This window comes from Rutidosis leptorrhynchoides, chromosome 3 (assembly GCF_046630445.1).
Source record: "Rutidosis leptorrhynchoides isolate AG116_Rl617_1_P2 chromosome 3, CSIRO_AGI_Rlap_v1, whole genome shotgun sequence".
Classification (NCBI taxonomy): Eukaryota; Viridiplantae; Streptophyta; class Magnoliopsida; order Asterales; family Asteraceae; genus Rutidosis; species Rutidosis leptorrhynchoides.
In genome coordinates this window covers 526,018,717-526,039,979 of record NC_092335.1, presented here as the reverse complement: position 1 = coordinate 526,039,979, position 21,263 = coordinate 526,018,717, and the positions used below count along the sequence as shown (strand labels likewise).

Sequence of the window (21,263 nt, the reverse complement as noted above, 5' to 3'; positions counted from 1 at the left end):
GAGACTAACTTGAAGGTCAAGTGCTTGAAGTCGGATAATGGAGGGGAATATGGTAGTCTTGAGTTTAAAGACCATTGTGCAAAGCTCGGTATTAGAATGTTGAAAACGGTACCGGAGACACCGCAACACAATGGGGTCGCCGAACGTATGAATCGTACGTTAAATGAAAGGGCAAAGAGTATGAGACTACATGCCGGTTTGCCTAAAATGTTTTGGGCGAATGCGGTTAACACGGCGGCTTATTTGATAAATAGGGGACCCTCAACACCGTTGGGTTTCCGAATTCCCGAGGAAGAATGGCATGGTAAGAAGGTAAGTTATGGTCATCTTAGGATCTTTGGGTGTAATGCATATGTGAAGACTAAAGATGCGGATAGAGACAAGCTTGAAGCTAAGTCAAAGAAGTGTACTTTCATAGGTTACCGGTCGGATGAAATGGGTTATCGTTGTTGGGATAACGAGGCTAGAAAAGTGATTCGTTCTCGTGATGTTACCTTTGATGAAGATTCGGTTTATGGCAAACCGGAAACGGGGAGTCCTAAACCGGGTCATGTTACTTTTGACGATGTTTCTATTGATGATCTTGCAGGTTCTAGTGGGAGTACGGGTAACAATGAATTGCCAATTAACGGTGAGGCGTCAGAAAATGCTAATGATGGAAATGATTCGGAAAGCGGTGATGATTCCGAACATAGTGCGAGTTCTAGTGATGAGGAGGACACAAATGAAACCGGTCCAACCATTTCGGTTGCTCCTACACTAAGAAGCTCGACTAGAGTGCCCAAACCTAATCCTAGGTATTCTCCATCAGCAAACTACTTGCTCTATACCGAGAATGGTGAACCCGAAAGTTACTTTAAGGTAAGGAAGACAAAAGAATCCATACAATGGGAGCTTGCCATGAAAGAAGAGATGGGGTCACTTGAGAAGAATAAAACTTGGTCACTAGTGAAGTTACCTCATGATAAAAGGGCGTTGCAAAGTAAATGGGTGTATCGAATCAAGAATGAGTTGGATGGCAAGAAAAGGTACAAGGCTCGTTTGGTGGTTAAAGGCTTTCAACAAAAGAAAGGAGTTGACTACCAAGAGATATTTTCACCGGTGGTGAAGATGACTACTATTCGTTTGGTACTTTCTATGGTTGCATCTGAGGACTTACATCTAGAGCAATTAGATGTGAAGACCGCATTCTTACATGGTAACCTTGATGAAGAGATCTATATGAGGCAACCCGAGGGCTTTGAGGTAAAGGGTAAAGAGAAGTGGGTTTGTAAGCTAAAGAAAAGTTTGTATGGACTGAAGCAAGCACTTCGGCAATGGTACTTGAAGTTTGACGAGTTTATGAAGAAGATTGGTTTCTTAAGATATGAAGCGGATCACTGTTGCTACTTGAAGAAATTCAAGTCTTCTTACATAATCTTATTGTTGTATGTTGATGACATGTTACTTGCAGGTTCCAACATGTCCGAAATCAACAAGTTGAAAGGATTACTTTCCCATGAGTTTGAGATGAAAGATCTTGGTGGTGCTAGGCAAATACTTGGCATGAGTATTGTGCGTGATCATGTGAAGGGTACTCTATACTTGTCTCAATCCAAATATATTGAGAAAGTTGTAGAGAGGTTTAACATGGAAAATTCAAAGGCTCGTTCTATGCCTTTGGGTAGCACGATAAAGCTATCGAAAAGTCAATCACCTAAAACGGAAGAAGACAAAATGGAGATGGAAAAGGTTCCATATGCATCGGCCGTGGGTAGTATTATGTATGCCATGGTATGTACAAGACCCGATATTGCTCAAGCAGTGGGAGTTGTAAGTCGTTATATGTCTAATCCGGGGAAAGAGCATTGGGAAGCGGTCAAATGGTTGCTTCGTTATTTGAAAGGTACTTCTAATATGGGATTGTGTTTCTCCAAAAACAATCTCATACTTAGGGCTTATGCGGATGCTGATTTGGGTGGATGTGATGATTCGGGGAAAAGCACTACGGGTTATGTTTTCACAATAGGGAAGACGACGGTTAGTTGGATGTCTCGACTACAAAAGAGTGTTGCTTTATCAACCACCGAAGCCGAATATATGGCTATTGCAGAAGCTTCTAAAGAGCTTGTTTGGTTGAAAAACTTCTTAGGTGAGTTGGGTAAAAGACAAGACTATTGCGCCTTGAATTGTGATAATCAAAGTGCGGTTCATCTTGGGAAGAATCAGGTGTTTTATAGTCGTACGAAACACATCAAGATAAGGTATCATTTTATTCGACAACATATAAATGATGGTACTTTATTATTGGAGAAAATCCTTGGTAAGAAGAATCCTGCTGATATGTTTACTAAGGTTGTTACGATAGAGAAATTGAGATTTTGCATTACCTCAATTGGTCTTCTAATGAATTGATGAGAGAAGACCCCAACTAGAGAATTAGAGAGTTAATGTTTCAATTCTAACAAGTAGTGTTGAAGACCTTGTATCGAAAGTCTGCTCATCCGAAGTATGTGTTGAGTGTGCGTGTCCCAAATGGAGTTTGGCGGTATAATGGTGGTTTAACGTTCTTGGTTAGATCGTTGATATTTTGGGTTGACGAAGGTTGGGTTTGTTCAAAGTCTCCAAGTGGAAGATTGTTGGAGATATGGAGAACTTTAAACAATTAGAGGGAAGATTCCAGGAAACTTACACGAAGCTTCCACGAAGTTGTTAGGAAACTCACATGTAGCTTCTACGAAGTTGTTAGGAAACTCACATGTAACTTCCACAAATTTGTGAGGAAATTCACATGTAGCTTCCACGAAACTGTCAGGAAACTCACATGTAGCCTCCATGAAGCTGTCAGTAAACTCACATGAAGCTTCAAGGAATTGTTTTTAGCTTACTCCTTAAATCATTCTATAAATAGACCCTCTTGTAACTCATTGTAAACACACCACAAATATTCAGTAATACATTCTCTAGTTGGTTCGTGGACTAAAGCTGTAGTGACCCGAACTTTCCCATGTTTATATATATTAATTGAGATTGATATTTACATAATTAAATGTTTCCAACATGTTAAGCAATCAAACTTGTTAAGACTTGATTAATTGAAATAGGTTTCATATAGACAATTGACCACCCAAGTTGACCGGTGATTCACGAACGTTAAAACTTGTAAAAAAACTATATGATGACATATATATGGTTATATGTATAGTTAACATGATATTATGATAAGTAAACATATCATTAATTATATTAACAATGAACTACATATGTAAAAACAAGACTACTAACTTAATGATTTTGAAACTAGACATATATGTAACGTTTATCGTTGTAACGACATTTAATGTATATATATCATATTAAGAGATATTCGTACATCATAATATCATGATAATATAATAATTTAAAATCTCTTTTGATATTATAAACATTGGGTTAACAACATTTAACAAGATCGTTAACCTAAAGGTTTCAAAACAACACTTACATGTAACGACTAACGATGACTTAACGACTCAGTTAAAATGTATATACATGTAGTGTTTTAATATGTATTTATACACTTTTGAAAGACTTCAATACACTTATCAAAATACTTCTACTTAACAAAAATGCTTACAATTACATTCTCGTTCAGTTTCATCAACAATTCTACTCGTATGCACCCGTATTCGTACTCGTACAATACACAGCTTTTAGATGTATGTACTATTGGTATATACACTCCAATGATCAGCTCTTAGCAGCCCATGTAAGTCACCTAACACATGTGGGAACCATCATTTGGCAACTAGCATGAAATATCTCATAAGATTACAAAAATATGAGTAATCATTCATGACTTATTTACATGAAAACAAAATTACATATCCTTTATATCTAATCCATACACCAACGACCAAAAACACCTACAAACACTTTCATTCTTCAATTTTCTTCATCTAATTGAACTCTCTCAAGTTCTATCTTCAAGTTCTAAGTGTTCTTCATATATTCCAAAAGTTCTAGTTTCATAAAATCAAGAATACTTTCAAGTTTGCTAGCTCACTTCCAATCTTGTAAGGTGATCATCCAACCTCAAGAAATCTTTGTTTCTTACAGTAGGTTATCATTCTAATACAAGGTAATAATCATATTCAAACTTTGGTTCAATTTCTATAACTATAACAATCTTATTTCAAGTGATGATCTTACTTGAACTTGTTTTCGTGTCATGATTTTGCTTCAAGAACTTTGAGCCATCCAAGGATCCATTGAAGCTAGATCCATTTTTCTCTTTTCCAGTAGGTTCATCCAAAGAACTTGAGGTAGTAATGATGTTCATAACATCATTCGATTCATACATATAAAGCTATCTTATTCGAAGGTTTAAACTTGTAATCACTAGAACATAGTTTAGTTAATTCTAAACTTGTTCGCAAACAAAAGTTAATCCTTCTAACTTGACTTTTAAAATCAACTAAACACATGTTCTATATCTATATGATATGCTAACTTAATGATTTAAAACCTGGAAACACGAAAAACACCGTAAAACCGGATTTACGCCGTCGTAGTAACACCGCGGGCTGTTTTGGGTTAGTTAATTAAAAACTATGATAAACTTTGATTTAAAAGTTGTTATTCTGAGAAAATGATTTTTATTATGAACATGAAACTATATCCAAAAATTATGGTTAAACTCAAAGTGGAAGTATGTTTTCTAAAATGGTCATCTAGACGTCGTTCTTTCGACTGAAATGACTACCTTTACAAAAACGACTTGTAACTTATTTTTCCGACTAGAAACCTATACTTTTTTTGTTTAGATTCATAAAATAGAGTTCAATATGAAACCATAGCAATTTGATTCACTCAAAACGGATTTAAAATGAAGAAGTTATGGGTAAAACAAGATTGGATAATTTTTCTCATTTTAGCTACGTGAAAATTGGTAACAAATCTATTCCAACCATAACTTAATCAACTTGTATTATATATTATGTAATCTTGAGATACCATAGACACGTATACAATGTTTCGACCTATCATGTCGACACATCTATATATATTTCGGAACAACCATAGACACTCTATATGTGAATGTTGGAGTTAGCTATACAGGGTTGAGGTTGATTCCAAAATATATATAGTTTGAGTTGTGATCAATACTGAGATACGTATACACTGGGTCGTGGATTGATTCAAGATAATATTTATCGATTTATTTCTGTACATCTAACTGTGGACAACTAGTTGTAGGTTACTAACGAGGACAGCTGACTTAATAAACTTAAAACATCAAAATATATTAAAAGTGTTGTAAATATATTTTGAACATACTTTGATATATATGTATATATTGTTATAGGTTCGTGAATCAACCAGTGGCCAAGTCTTACTTCCCGACGAAGTAAAAATCTGTGAAAGTGAGTTATAGTCCCACTTTTAAAATCTAATATTTTTGGGATGAGAATACATGCAGGTTTTATAAATGATTTACAAAATAGACACAAGTACGTGAAACTACATTCTATGGTTGAATTATCGAAATCGAATATGCCCCTTTTTATTAAGTCTGGTAATCTAAGAATTAGGGAACAGACACCCTAATTGACGCGAATCCTAAAGATAGATCTATTGGGCCTAACAAACCCCATCCAAAGTACCGGATGCTTTAGTACTTCGAAATTTATATCATATCCGAAGGGTGTCCCGGAATGATGGGGATATTCTTATATATGCATCTTGTTATTGTCGGTTACCAGGTGTTCACCATATGAATGATTTTTATCTCTATGTATGGGATGTGTATTGAAATATGAAATCTTGTGGTCTATTGTTACGATTTGATATATATAGGTTAAACCTATAACTCACCAACATTTTTGTTGACGTTTTAAGCATGTTTATTCTCAGGTGATTATTAAGAGCTTCCGCTGTCGCATACTTAAATAAGGACAAGATTTGGAGTCCATGCTTGTATGATATTGTGTAAAAACTGCATTCAAGGAACTTATTTTGTTGTAACATATTTGTATTGTAAACCATTATGTAATGGTCGTGTGTAAACAGGATATTTTAGATTATCATTATTTGATAATCTACGTAAAGCTTTTTAAACCTTTATTGATGAAATAAAGGTTATGGTTTGTTTAAAAATGAATGCAGTCTTTGAAAAACGTCTCATATAGAGGTCAAAACCTCGCAACGAAATCAATTAATATGGAACGTTTTTAATCAATAAGAACGGGACATTTCAGTTGGTATCCGAGCGTTGGTCTTAGAGAACCAGAAAATTTGCATTAGTGTGTCTTATCGAGTTTGTTAGGATGCATTAGTGAGTCTGGACTTCGACCGTGTTTTCTTTAAAAATGATTGCTTAACATTTTTGTTGGAAACTATATATTTTTAACATATGAATATTATGTGATATATTAATCTCTTAACGTGTTTGATATTATGTGATAGATGTCTACCTCTAGAACAAGTCCCATTGACTCACCTAATAATAATGAAGAGTCAAATGTAAATTTGAATGATTTGTGGACTGATTCACAAGTTCCCGAAGAGGAACCGGAAGAAGAGTCGGAACCGGAAGAAGAATCGGAACCAGAAGAAGAATCGGAACCGGATGAAGAAATAGAACCGGTGGGGGAAATAATAAAACGGTTAAGTAAAAGAAAATCCTCAACCAACCGACCAAAGTTAATTATGGTCAATGGTGTTTCCGCCAAGGAAGCAAAATATTGGGAGGATTACCAATTCTCCGATGAATCGGATTCCGACGAGAATTCCGATGATGTTATAGAAATTACCCCAACTGAATTTAAAAAGGCAAAAGAAAATAATAAGGGAAAGGGCATAAAAATAGAGAAATCTAATTCCAACCCCGATGAACTTTATATGTATCGTCAACCCCCGAAGTCCTTAAGTTGTAACAATGACCCGGGAACCTCTAAACCACCAGGTTTTTCTAAACCAATGTGGACAACGACGGCTCGTATTAGGGGAACATCATATATCCCTAGAAACTTGGCAAAACGAACTAAAACCGAAGAAGAAGAAACGATCGAGTCGGAATAAGATAGTTGTATTCGTGTGGTGTAATATATGAAATATAGTGTTCTTATGCTTTATGATATATGTAAAAATTACTTGTATTAATAAGTATTTTTTTATGAATCTAACTCTTGTCTATTTTACAGTTTAAAAACACAAAATGGATAGACAACCCAATATTTTAAGAGACCTACCCGGAGACATGATTGATGAAATCTTGTCTAGAGTCGGCCAGAATTCTTCGGCACAACTATTTAAGGCGAGATCAGTTTGTAAGACATTCGAAGAACGTTCCAAGAATGTCTTGGTTTATAAGAGACTTTCGTTTGAAAGATGGGGGATATCACATTGGGAAACTCATAAGTTACGATGTGTTTACTTTGACGCATATATTGCGGGGAACCCAAATGCTATTTTACGCAACGGGTTAAGAAATTATTTTGACTCAATATATCCGAATATTGGACTTCGTGATTTAGAAAAAGCGGCTAACATGCAACATAAAGAAGCATGTTATGCTTACGGATTAGTAATGTTCGCTTCTCACCAAAGTGAGAACAAGAACATCGGGCTACAACTATTAAACAAAACGTTTCCACAAGTGACGGAGTCGGTAATTGGGGTAAGAAATGAGGTTTTTAGATTATTACGGGACTGTTGGACATTACGTAACCCTCGTCCCTTTGATGACGTTACAACACGCTGTCTTATCAACGGCCATAACGGTTATGTTGCACAAGACCAAGGATGGGAAGTAGTCCTAGTAAAACCAGAATGCATGACTTGTTTCTGGACGTATGAATTACGTGTCTTTATTGCCTTTGCTGAACGACTTGTGTACTAGCTAGAATTGTCTTCACAACTATCTTGTATCAAAGTTATTGTGTGCTATATTTCATGCTTTATGTAAAATAAGCGGTATTGTAAGTTTGTAAAATATTGTATAAAAGTTTGAACGCGAAATATTATTATAATCAGTTTTTCATATAGAATTGTAGTAGTTGAATTGTATATTAGCTACTAAGTATGAACTTAACGGGTAGGTACTACCCGAAATTAAACTTATAAAACGCTAATATGAAGAAAAAGCTTTTATAAATGAGTTCATATTATGCTACGAAATACTATTAACTACTCTTAATATTCTGTATGATTAACTTGTTCCATTTAACTATTTTGAAGGAAATGGCACCGACTACTCGACACACCGTGAATATGAATGAAGAGGAATTCCGTACTTTTCTTGCTTCAAACATAGCCGCAGTACAGGCTGCGCTACATACCAACAATAACCTTGGATCTAGCAGTACAGGAAATCGTGTAGGATGCACCTACAAAGAATTCACTGCCTGCAAACCTTTGGAATTTGATGGAACCGAAGGACCGATCGGATTGAAACGGTGGACCGAGAAGGTTGAATCGGTGTTTGCCATAAGTAAGTGTACTGAAGAGGACAAAGTGAAGTACGCTACGCATACCTTCACAGGTTCTGCGTTAACATGGTGGAATACCTATCTAGAGCAAGTGGGACAAGATGATGCGTACGCACTACCGTGGTCAGCATTCAAGCACTTGATGAACGAGAAGTACCGTCCCAGAACCGAGGTCAATAAGCTCAAGACAGAACTTAGAGGGTTACGAACCCAAGGATTTGATATTACCACGTACGAAAGACGATTCACAGAATTGTGCCTATTGTGTCCGGGAGCATTCGAAGATGAGGAAGAGAAGATCGACGCGTTTGTGAAAGGATTACCGGAAAGAATCCAAGAAGATATAAGTTCACACGAGCCCGCCTCCATACAACAGGCATGTAGAATGGCTCACAAACTAGTGAACCAGATTGAAGAAAGAATTAAAGAACAGACTGCTGAAGAGGCCAATGTGAAGCAAGTCAAAAGAAAGTGGGAGGAAAACGGTGATAAGAATCACCAATACAACAACAACAGCAATTACAACAATAATCGCAACAATTATCCCAACAATCGCAACATCAATCGCAACTACAACAAACGGCCCAACAACAACAACAACAACAACAACAGCAACTACAACAATCATCCCAACAACAATAATAACCGCAACAACAACAACAATCAGAAGCAACTATGCCAAAGGTGTGAAAAGAATCACTCGGGGTTCTGCACCAAATTTTGCAACAAGTGTAAAAGAAATGGTCATAGCGCGGCGAAGTGTGAGGTCTACGGACCAGGGGTTAATAGAACGAAAGGAACAAATGGTGTCGAAACGAGTAATGGCGGAGCAAGTAGTGTCGGAGCAAGTTATGCCAATGTAGTTTGTTATAAATGTGGAAAACCAGGCCACATTATTAGAAATTGCCCGAACCAGGAGAACACGAATGGACAAGGCCGTGGAAGAGTTTTCAATATTAATGCGGTAGAGGCACAGGAAGACCCGGAGCTTGTTACGGGTACGTTTCTTATTGACAATAAATCTGCTTACGTTTTATTTGATTCGGGTGCGGATAGAAGCTATATGAGTAGAGATTTTTGTGCTAAATTAAGTTGTCCATTGACGCCTTTGGATAGTAAATTTTTACTCGAATTAGCAAATGGTAAATTAATTTCAGCAGATAATATATGTCGGAATCGAGAAATTAAACTGGTTAGCGAAACATTTAAGATTGATTTGATACCAGTAGAGTTAGGGAGTTTTGATGTGATAATCGGTATGGACTGGTTGAAAGAAGTGAAAGCGGAGATCGTTTGTTACAAAAATGCAATTCGCATTATACGAGAAAAAGGAAAACCCTTAATGGTGTACGGAGAAAAGGGCAACACGAAGCTACATCTTATTAGTAATTTGAAGGCACAAAAACTAATAAGAAAAGGTTGCTATGCTGTTCTAGCACACGTCGAGAAAGTACAAACTGAAGAAAAGAGCATCAATGATGTTCCCATTGCAAAAGAATTTCCCGATGTATTTCCGAAAGAATTACCGGGATTACCCCCACATCGATCCGTTGAATTTCAAATAGATCTTGTACCAGGAGCTGCACCAATAGCTCGTGCTCCTTACAGACTCGCACCCAGCGAGATGAAAGAACTGCAAAGCCAATTACAAGAACTTTTAGAGCGTGGTTTCATTCGACCAAGCACATCACCGTGGGGAGCTCCTGTTTTGTTTGTCAAGAAGAAAGATGGTACATTCAGGTTGTGTATCGACTACCGAGAGTTGAACAAACTTACCATCAAGAACCGCTACCCACTACCGAGAATCGACGACTTATTTGATCAACTACAAGGCTCGTCTGTTTATTCAAAGATTGACTTACGTTCTGGGTATCATCAAATGCGGGTGAAAGAAGATGATATTCCAAAGACTGCTTTCAGAACACGTTACGGTCATTACGAGTTTATGGTCATGCCGTTTGGTTTAACTAATGCACCAGCTGTGTTCATGGACCTTATGAACCGAGTGTGTGGACCATACCTTGACAAGTTTGTCATTGTTTTCATTGATGACATACTTATTTACTCAAAGAATGACCAAGAACACGGTGAACATTTGAGAAAGGTGTTAGAAGTATTGAGGAAGGAAGAATTGTACGCTAAGTTTTCAAAGTGTGCATTTTGGTTGGAAGAAGTTCAATTCCTCGGTCACATAGTGAACAAAGAAGGTATTAAGGTGGATCCGGCAAAGATAGAAACTGTTGAAAAGTGGGAAACCCCGAAAACTCCGAAACACATACGCCAGTTTTTAGGACTAGCTGGTTACTACAGAAGGTTCATCCAAGATTTTTCCAGAATAGCAAAACCCTTGACTGCATTAACGCATAAAGGGAAGAAATTTGAATGGAATGATGAACAAGAGAAAGCGTTTCAGTTATTGAAGAAAAAGCTAACTACGGCACCTATATTGTCATTGCCTGAAGGGAATGATGATTTTGTGATTTATTGTGACGCATCAAAGCAAGGTCTCGGTTGTGTATTAATGCAACGAACGAAGGTGATTGCTTATGCGTCTAGACAATTGAAGATTCACGAACAAAATTATACGACGCATGATTTGGAATTAGGCGCGGTTGTTTTTGCATTAAAGACTTGGAGGCACTACTTATATGGGGTCAAAAGTATTATATATACCGACCACAAAAGTCTTCAACACATATTTAATCAGAAACAACTGAATATGAGGCAGCGTAGGTGGATTGAATTATTGAATGATTACGATTTTGAGATTCGTTACCACCCGGGGAAGGCAAATGTGGTAGCCGATGCCTTGAGCAGGAAGGATAGAGAACCCATTCGAGTAAAATCTATGAATATAATGATTCATAATAACATTACTACTCAAATAAAGGAGGCGCAACAAGGAGTTTTAAAAGAGGGAAATTTAAAGGATGAAATACCCAAAGGATCGGAGAAGCATCTTAATATTCGGGAAGACGGAACCCGGTATAGGGCTGAAAGGATTTGGGTACCAAAATTTGGAGATATGAGAGAAATGGTACTTAGAGAAGCTCATAAAACCAGATACTCAATACATCCTGGAACGGGGAAGATGTACAAGGATCTCAAGAAACATTTTTGGTGGCCGGGTATGAAAGCCGATGTTGCTAAATACGTAGGAGAATGTTTGACGTGTTCTAAGGTCAAAGCTGAGCATCAGAAACCATCAGGTCTACTTCAACAACCCGAAATCCCGGAATGGAAATGGGAAAACATTACCATGGATTTCATCACTAAATTGCCAAGGACTGCAAGTGGTTTTGATACTATTTGGGTAATAGTTGATCGTCTCACCAAATCAGCACACTTCCTACCAATAAGAGAAGATGACAAGATGGAGAAGTTAGCACGACTGTATTTGAAGGAAGTCGTCTCCAGACATGGAATACCAATCTCTATTATCTCTGATAGGGATGGCAGATTTATTTCAAGATTCTGGCAGACATTACAGCAAGCATTAGGAACTCGTCTAGACATGAGTACTGCCTATCATCCACAAACTGATGGGCAGAGCGAAAGGACGATACAAACGCTTGAAGACATGCTACGAGCATGTGTTATTGATTTCGGAAACAGTTGGGATCGACATCTACCGTTAGCAGAATTTTCCTACAACAACAGCTACCATTCAAGCATTGAGATGGCGCCGTTTGAAGCACTTTATGGTAGAAAGTGCAGGTCTCCGATTTGTTGGAGTGAGGTGGGGGATAGACAGATTACGGGTCTGGAGATTATACAAGAAACTACCGAGAAGATCATCCAAATTCAACAACGGTTGAAAACCGCCCAAAGTCGACAAAAGAGCTACGCTGACATTAAAAGAAAAGATATAGAATTTGAAATTGGAGAGATGGTCATGCTTAAAGTTTCACCTTGGAAAGGCGTTGTTCGATTTGGTAAACGAGGGAAATTAAATCCAAGGTATATTGGACCATTCAAGATTATTGATCGTGTCGGACCAGTAGCTTACCGACTTGAGTTACCTCAACAACTCGCGGCTGTACATAACACTTTCCACGTCTCGAATTTGAAGAAATGTTTTGCTAAAGAAGATCTCACTATTCCGTTAGATGAAATCCAAATCAACGAAAAACTCCAATTCATCGAAGAACCCGTCGAAATAATGGATCGTGAGGTTAAAAGACTTAAGCAAAACAAGATACCAATTGTTAAGGTTCGATGGAATGCTCGTAGAGGACCCGAGTTCACCTGGGAGCGTGAAGATCAGATGAAGAAGAAATACCCGCATCTATTTCCAGAAGATTCGTCAACACCTTCAACAGCTTAAAATTTCGGGACGAAATTTATTTAACGGGTAGGTACTGTAGTGACCCGAACTTTCCCATGTTTATATATATTAATTGAGATTGATATTTACATAATTAAATGTTTCCAACATGTTAAGCAATCAAACTTGTTAAGACTTGATTAATTGAAATAGGTTTCATATAGACAATTGACCACCCAAGTTGACCGGTGATTCACGAACGTTAAAACTTGTAAAAAAACTATATGATGACATATATATGGTTATATGTATAGTTAACATGATATTATGATAAGTAAACATATCATTAATTATATTAACAATGAACTACATATGTAAAAACAAGACTACTAACTTAATGATTTTGAAACTAGACATATATGTAACGTTTATCGTTGTAACGACATTTAATGTATATATATCATATTAAGAGATATTCGTACATCATAATATCATGATAATATAATAATTTAAAATCTCTTTTGATATTATAAACATTGGGTTAACAACATTTAACAAGATCGTTAACCTAAAGGTTTCAAAACAACACTTACATGTAACGACTAACGATGACTTAACGACTCAGTTAAAATGTATATACATGTAGTGTTTTAATATGTATTTATACACTTTTGAAATACTTCAATACACTTATCAAAATACTTCTACTTAACAAAAATGCTTACAATTACATTCTCGTTCAGTTTCATCAACAATTCTACTCGTATGCACCCGTATTCGTACTCGTACAATACACAGCTTTTAGATGTATGTACTATTGGTATATACACTCCAATGATCAGCTCTTAGCAGCCCATGTAAGTCACCTAACACATGTGGGAACCATCATTTGGCAACTAGCATGAAATATCTCATAAGATTACAAAAATATGAGTAATCATTCATGACTTATTTACATGAAAACAAAATTACATATCCTTTATATCTAATCCATACACCAACGACCAAAAACACCTACAAACACTTTCATTCTTCAATTTTCTTCATCTAATTGAACTCTCTCAAGTTCTATCTTCAAGTTCTAAGTGTTCTTCATATATTCCAAAAGTTCTAGTTTCATAAAATCAAGAATACTTTCAAGTTTGCTAGCTCACTTCCAATCTTGTAAGGTGATCATCCAACCTCAAGAAATCTTTGTTTCTTACAGTAGGTTATCATTCTAATACAAGGTAATAATCATATTCAAACTTTGGTTCAATTTCTATAACTATAACAATCTTATTTCAAGTGATGATCTTACTTGAACTTGTTTTCGTGTCATGATTTTGCTTCAAGAACTTTGAGCCATCCAAGGATCCATTGAAGCTAGATCCATTTTTCTCTTTTCCAGTAGGTTCATCCAAGGAACTTGAGGTAGTAATGATGTTCATAACATCATTCGATTCATACATATAAAGCTATCTTATTCGAAGGTTTAAACTTGTAATCACTAGAACATAGTTTAGTTAATTCTAAACTTGTTCGCAAACAAAAGTTAATCCTTCTAACTTGACTTTTAAAATCAACTAAACACATGTTCTATATCTATATGATATGCTAACTTAATGATTTAAAACCTGGAAACACGAAAAACACCGTAAAACCGGATTTACGCCGTCGTAGTAACACCGCGGGCTGTTTTGGGTTAGTTAATTAAAAACTATGATAAACTTTGATTTAAAAGTTGTTATTCTGAGAAAATGATTTTTATTATGAACATGAAACTATATCCAAAAATTATGGTTAAACTCAAAGTGGAAGTATGTTTTCTAAAATGGTCATCTAGACGTCGTTCTTTCGACTGAAATGACTACCTTTACAAAAACGACTTGTAACTTATTTTTCCGACTAGAAACCTATACTTTTTTTGTTTAGATTCATAAAATAGAGTTCAATATGAAACCATAGCAATTTGATTCACTCAAAACGGATTTAAAATGAAGAAGTTATGGGTAAAACAAGATTGGATAATTTTTCTCATTTTAGCTACGTGAAAATTGGTAACAAATCTATTCCAACCATAACTTAATCAACTTGTATTATATATTATGTAATCTTGAGATACCATAGACACGTATACAATGTTTCGACCTATCATGTCGACACATCTATATATATTTCGGAACAACCATAGACACTCTATATGTGAATGTTGGAGTTAGCTATACAGGGTTGAGGTTGATTCCAAAATATATATAGTTTGAGTTGTGATCAATACTGAGATACGTATACACTGGGTCGTGGATTGATTCAAGATAATATTTATCGATTTATTTCTGTACATCTAACTGTGGACAACTAGTTGTAGGTTACTAACGAGGACAGCTGACTTAATAAACTTAAAACATCAAAATATATTAAAAGTGTTGTAAATATATTTTGAACATACTTTGATATATATGTATATATTGTTATAGGTTCGTGAATCAACCAATGGCCAAGTCTTACTTCCCGACGAAGTAAAAATCTGTGAAAGTGAGTTATAGTCCCACTTTTAAAATCTAATATTTTTGGGATGAGAATACATGCAGGTTTTATAAATGATTTACAAAATAGACACAAGTACGTGAAACTACATTCTATGGTTGAATTATCGAAATCGAATATGCCCCTTTTTATTAAGTCTGGTAATCTAAGAATTAGGGAACAGACACCCTAATTGACGCGAATCCTAAAGATAGATCTATTGGGCCTAACAAACCCCATCCAAAGTACCGGATGCTTTAGTACTTCGAAATTTATATCATATCCGAAGGGTGTCCCGGAATGATGGGGATATTCTTATATATGCATCTTGTTATTGTCGGTTACCAGGTGTTCACCATATGAATGATTTTTATCTCTATGTATGGGATGTGTATTGAAATATGAAATCTTGTGGTCTATTGTTACGATTTGATATATATAGGTTAAACCTATAACTCACCAACATTTTTGTTGACGTTTTAAGCATGTTTATTCTCAGGTGATTATTAAGAGCTTCCGCTGTCGCATACTTAAATAAGGACAAGATTTGGAGTCCATGCTTGTATGATATTGTGTAAAAACTGCATTCAAGGAACTTATTTTGTTGTAACATATTTGTATTGTAAACCATTATGTAATGGTCGTGTGTAAACAGGATATTTTAGATTATCATTATTTGATAATCTACGTAAAGCTTTTTAAACCTTTATTGATGAAATAAAGGTTATGGTTTGTTTAAAAATGAATGCAGTCTTTGAAAAACGTCTCATATAGAGGTCAAAACCTCGCAACGAAATCAATTAATATGGAACGTTTTTAATCAATAAGAACGGGACATTTCAAAAGCAATCACAACGATTGCATATAACCACGTTATCTCTTGTGTCGATTTACATTTCTTGCATTTATAATCTTTCGTTCATTAAGTGGGTTAGTAATCTTGTAGAATTACTATCGGTGAGTGATCTTGTTGAATCACTTGCGTTGTTTTGGGTCCTAATATCCTTACAAGAATGACGAGGAATGTTTAGTTCAGTAAAAGGTGACTATAAAGTATACACGGTTGTTAAGATAAGATGAAAGATATTATTCGGTAACATTTAATAAAATAGATCCATGTAAAGCCGGTCTTGGGTTTCGTAATTTTACCTTATTGGGCTAAGATAAATGGGCCTGTGTCTAAGACTTGGTGGTCTCAAACCTTGTTTTTATTTCCTCATAATTTTTTTTAGCTCAAATACGCATCACTCTTAGCAATCTATATATCTTATCTCTTCTATACATAATGAGAAACACATATTATAGTCATTACAAAACCTAATTTCCAATCTCACCCTTCCATTCAATTTCTTAGGCTAAAATTATGACCATTAGATTAAGCTAATCAACTTAATGAACTCATTAAGGAACAATTTACAATAAACAGACGAAAATGCCCCTCATTTCAATCGAAAAGGCGGGCAAAAATTAAAAAAACAGGGGTTCACTTTTTCCTTCCTAATTTGTCGCCTAGAATCCTTAGCAACAACATATCCATTTCATAAAACACACACACACACACACACACACACACTCATATTCATCAGTTTTTTCAGATCTGGAAAAACAATCCATACCCACTTTTCACTCTCCATCTACAAACTCAATCTATAATCTCATTACCCTATCTACCACGGACAAAACAAAACCTTCCTTCACTGTACTGTTCACGATTTTTTTTTTAAATCCGGGTATTTATATCTATTAGATTTTCTGAATCAGATCGACATATTGGTTTTGGCCATGGGTTTAATTCCTTCAATGTATTCACTATCGATTTAGGGTTTCCCTAAATCATATCTTTCGTGGTTTCATCTCTATTGGTTTTGACGGTGGGTTTCATTACTATTGTTATTGGCGGTGGACTTGATCTTTATCGATTAATTGCATCGTTGAAGATCGACTTTAAGGTTTTTCTAAATCAGATCTTTCATGGTAGTGCGTAACGCTTTATTTCTTTCTCATAGCTATTTTTTACTTCTCGATTCTATCTCAAAAGTATCATTGGTTTCGTACAATAATAAGCCTTTTATTGATTTAGAAACTGTTTATGAAATTGAAACACACCAGTTCACTATTTATATTAGGTATATGTGATTCAGTAAGTCCTTTTATTGTTCAGATAATTGTTATTTATATACAGATTTATAATGGTGTTGCTTTACTGATATTGGGTATTGCAGGTTTTCTACAAACTTGATGAGTAAATGGTGTTGGCTGATGCTAAAGATGTTGCAATGTGCTGTATTGAACAAAGACACGCCAATTCTCATTATCCAGCATCAAACGAGTTTTAAAGCGATATCCAAGTAAGTACAAAATTTCATTTGTAAGAAACCTGGTAGACATGTTGATTACAACCTGATGCAGGTTCTTTAGCCATCAATTCCTGTTTGCATTACAACATGTGTACCGATTAGCTCGATTTGTATTGACATCTGATAGGTTACATTTGTCCGGATAATTGGTTATGTGTAGGTCACATATTATGTATGTAGTTCAAACTAAACGAATAATTGACATATCTTTAGGTTGGTTTTTATCAAAATCGAATTATTTACATTGTTACCGGATTAATTAGGTCGATTTGTCAAAGTATCCATTTGATGAAGAGTGATGAAAATTAAGATGGTATTTGATTCCCTGAAAATAATCTTTTTAATTATGGAATTGATACTATTAGTTACATCTCATTTAAAATTTATTTTTAATATAATACACCAATATATTGTCTAAAAATAAATTAAAAACAACTTCCTAAAATTTTGTCAATCAAATTAATCAGCATAATTAAAACGCGTAATATAGATAATGACAAATCAATTAGCCAGGGAATTTCTATATTTACTCATAATCTCTCATTATATACAGTCCAGAGATTAAGCATTTGTAATCATGAACCTGTTGTCAACTGAAAGGTAATCATAAACCCATTGTCAACTGAAAGGTAATCATGTACACTCAAATATGCAATCATTCTTTTTAGTTGTGTTTATAAAAGTGTAGGATACTTGCGTGGTGGAGGATGAAAAACATCTAGCGGCCAGAGTCAGAAGATGTTACTGCCCTTCAAAAGAGGTATCAAAGCAGGCGTTACTAGATGGCTTAAGACGTAACCAAGTACGTGTTTTGGATTGCCTGTTCAGCCTTCATTAGTACGTGCTGTCCTAAAAAAGGTAACCACTTTTTCTTCTCTATTTTACTTTATTTTTACCATCGTAGTTTCGATTTTCTGAGTAAAGTTTCTATTTTACTTTCTTTTACTTTGTTTTCATGATTGCAAAATTAAATTTCAAAATTTAATTGTTCTTCTCCATTTCAGTGAGAGACAGCTTCTCTGTATACTTTGATAGACAGAAGCAGGTTTGTGAACAAGGTAAAATGGGCAGGTCTTATAGATAAGTAATTTATCAAATGTAGTGCAATCATGATTTTTTTGTATCTGATAATGATAATGAAAGTTTAGATGTTCAGAAGGCTGTATTCGTAAAATTGGCGGGTTTAATAGACAAGTAACGTATCAAATGGGCAGGAGCAGGTTTAAGGAAGGGGAAAAATGGGCGGGTCTAATATGGTAAAATGAGTTACCCTTTTGACCGAGAGTTAGTTCACTCATTTTTGCCGATCTACGTTTGTGTTTATTAGTGGAAAGCTTGAATGAAACGCAACAGAAACAAAAGGTAAAGGTTGTCGAGACTCATTATGAGGTTATGAAGAGGACATCACTTTTGTGTATTATATTCTACAAGAAGTAATGACTGATACAAGTAAGGTGAGTTGTATAGTTTTAATATGAAAAATGTTAGCTATTTATTTGTTAAATTATTGAGGTAAGGGCTTAGTTGGAGTTAAAAGGAGTTTTAAAGTAAGCTACTGACTTATACAACTAAGATGTTTATTATGTACGCTGTTAGAGTTTGTTGATCACTAATACTTACATGTACTTATGCAACCAGATGAAGTTTTTAGAGGATATGATGCAATGAACTTAAAGCTACATCTTCGAAAGAAAATAAATTGAACTTGATGATGAGAACTGGGGCAGGTAAATAGTAGTGTTGATTGCGTGTGTTCATGTGTTAAGTGTGTTTATAGCAGCTGCTTTTATTTTTTTAAATTGTTTGTATTATAATATAGGAATATGGCAAATAAAAAAAAATGAAAAAAGTAGTGATAATGTGTTTATTGTTATATGATTTATGTTGATGAACAATCTTTGATTGCCAGGTATTCATTTTAGATCTATTATAGTATTCATTTTAAGATATTTTATTATGCTATTTTTTTGTTCAGTATATGATTTATGTTGATGAACAATCTTTGATTTCCAAGTAGGGATGGCAATGGATCGGATATGGATCGGGTGATGGCGTATCCATATCCATTTAGTTTTTGTTCATCTATATCCATATCCATATCCATTTAGTGTCAGATCATCCGTCCATATCCATATCCAATGGATTAAGCGGGTTAATGGATATCCAATGGATATTAAAAAAAATAGTATTTTTTAATATGCGATTAAAACATAAACGTAGCATAGCAAAAATAAATATGACATGACATTAAAAAATTCTATCCATAAAAGTGTGTATTCTTTGTTGAAGATATAACAAAATTTGCTAAACTTATAATAAAACATTGATTATAAAAATTTTAATATGAAAATTGTAAGTTTATTTTGTTAGATATACATGTTTTATTGTAATATATTATAGTTATTTCATTATAAGGTTGAAAGCAAAATGTAAATTTAACGGTAAATGAGCTTGTAATAGTAAATATATAAGAATATATCTATATTTATGTATTTGTATACGTATTTCGGGTGGTAATGGATATATCCATGGATGAAACTTTTCATCCATGTCCATATCCATATCCATTTAAGTTCATCCATATCCGTATCCATATCCATTTATTTTCATCCATATCCATCACAAAGCGGGTGGATCGGGTGGATATCCAACGGATCGGGTGGCTATTCATCAAGTGGCTTCATGGGCGGGTTGGATAACACTGGAATCATGTAAGATATTATTATGTAGCCTCATTTGGTTAAAAATAGTACTTATATAGATTATGGTTTAATTTGGGTTTGATATGTAGGTTAATCTAATCTGATTTGAGAATTTTGATGATCATATTTTATGTTTTCGAGAACCTCTGTACTTCACTTGCATGTCATGTAAACGTTTTAATTTGCCTAGATCTAAAATTACCCATTTTCCATTAGACTAAAAGAACAAACACAAATTGCTCTCCGAAAAAGACGTAGCTCCCTCAACTATTAGCAACACCCCCACTGAGCGATCAAACCAAAAAACCAATATCAGTGAAACGCACACCGTCTTAAATCAAAACTTTTATAGGCTACTGACATTGTCGAGGCAACTAACATTTTATCTATCTATACCTACTATTGAATTGTAGGTACCAGGTATCACTTAGCTCTGGTTTTGTTCTTACAGTGGATTGATGCAATGTGATTTAAAATGCAGACCATGGGTTATCTGAATTGTTTTGGTTTGTGGGGTGGTTGGTATTTATGTGTTCAGAGGTTAGTCTGCTCCCTATCAATTACTTTTGTACTCACGAATGGTAAGATGTCATAATTTGGTTATAAGGTATTGGGTTATGTGTAAATGGTTTAAATAAAATGATAGATCCGTAGTAAATTCAACTGCTTGAGTATCCAATAACATTGGGTGTTAGCGTGGGTGATTATTGAATATGAAAAAGGTTGGAAAAGACTACAGTAAATGGGACAAAAATTGATGATGTTAGATCATTAATGGGTTCAGTTTCTATTAGCAGCCTTCGGAAAAATTAGGAACACATAGTAGGTTTGGGTGTATATTATGTCAATGAGTTAAACTGTTAATATTCAGCTGAAACCATCAATTTTCAAAAGGCTCAGTCCCATGTATATTTACTCACGAGTCTGTTATGTTCTAATTAATTGGAATTCGGGACAAGTGTCGGGAACAAAAGCTAAGTTG

General features: G+C 35.0%; 1 long non-coding RNA gene across 1 annotated transcript; it reads left to right on the top strand.

Moving 5' to 3' along the window:
- The first annotated feature begins 17,416 nt into the window (after positions 1-17,416).
- Positions 17,417-19,526, top strand: LOC139898352 (uncharacterized). The gene is made up of 2 exons (XR_011776983.1): positions 17,417-17,570; positions 18,268-19,526. It is a non-coding gene; the product is annotated as an uncharacterized lncRNA (long non-coding RNA).
- The last annotated feature ends 1,737 nt before the right edge of the window (positions 19,527-21,263 follow it).